Raw genomic sequence first — 1,513 nt, 5'->3', positions numbered from 1 at the left:
GGGTTGGAAGAGGATGGAAAGAAGAATACACTCCATTTATTCCTTTTGGAAGGGTGAGATGAAATATGGGACAAATCCAAAGATACAGTTATTTAATTTTTATTATCTTTTGGAAAACCTAAATCTGTTTGTTCAAAACAAAAATATACTATGAAAAGCCTGTTCTGCAAATATATGTAACATTTAACTATTAGAGGTCTAAGAAAAGTTTACTGGGGAGACAGGTATGAAGACTTTTTTTCTTTAAAATATTTTTTTTAATATTTTGAGGAGGAAAAGTCCCTGGGGATGTTTTTTTTTTTTTTTTTGTAAATGTCAGAATGCCTTTATTTTATTGATTATGTGGTGCTGAGGATTGAACCAGTGCCTCACATGTGCTAGGCAAGCAATCTGCCACTGAGCCACACCCCAGCCCCTGAAAATGTTTTTAACTCCTGAATTTTTTCTGAGGAATTGAAACTTTGTTCCAAATTAGCTTCCAGTGGTTGACTAAACCCACAAGATTGTCCAAGTTGGAATATGTTTTTAGTTTTATCATGTTGACTTGCATTATTGCTGGCTGATGAAATAAAAGCTGGCCTGGTAAATTCACTTGAATATGACAAAGCTGGGAAAGCAACCAAGAGTTCTGCTACAAGCGGCAGCCATAAAGTCCAGGTAAATCAGGGGTTAACACTCCCTCACTCCCTGAGATAGATTTCTGGTTCCTGGGTTCCGTGCCCTGATTTGTTGCTGATGTTTGTCTCTTTTTTTTCCCCCTATGCTTCTGTCTTTCACAAAATGAAGATAAATTAATGTTGTTCTGTATATCAGCTTTTACCCCTTTTACTTTACCACCAGAAGTCTGTAGCCCCAGCTGGTAAGCACTCCAAGCAAACCCAAAGATTACACGTGAATGCGTGCTACTGCTCTTCCTTACCTCTTCACTATCAGCAGCTATTCCTTTCTCAGGCTTATCTGGCTTCTTTGATAAAGTCTTTGGTTTGCCATTTTGAAACCTGAAAAAGAGACAGAACATCCACCAGCATTTGCTGACTCAGCATCCTGGCCTTCTGCATGTTCTCAGTCTCCTTCAGCTAAGTTTAGGAGCCTAATTTAGATTATTAATTAGGTGATCACAAATTGAATATGTGGTAAAGAATCATATTTGTTATTCAGCCTTCATACTGGAGAAAATTCTAGTTTAAAGGGTTGACTGTGAGACATCTAGGAGATTGACTAACATCCAGATGAATTGTTTTCTTCTAAGATAGAAGTTTTTTTTTTTATTTTTTTATTGTTGGCTGTTCAAAACATTACATAGTTCTTGATATATCATATTTCACACTTTGATTCAAGTGGGTTATGAACTCCCATTTTTACCCCATATACAAATTGCAGAATCACACCAGTTACACATCCATTGATTTACATATTGCCATACTAGTGTCTGTTGTATTCTGCTGCCTTTCCTATCCTCTACTATCCCCCCTCCCCTCCCCTCCCCTCCCCTCCCCTCTTCTCTCTCTACCCC

The sequence above is a fragment of the Marmota marmota genome, unplaced genomic scaffold (assembly GCF_001458135.2).
Source record: "Marmota marmota marmota unplaced genomic scaffold, marMar, whole genome shotgun sequence".
In the NCBI taxonomy this organism is placed as follows: domain Eukaryota; kingdom Metazoa; phylum Chordata; class Mammalia; order Rodentia; family Sciuridae; genus Marmota; species Marmota marmota.
This window is presented reverse-complemented; position numbering follows the sequence as displayed.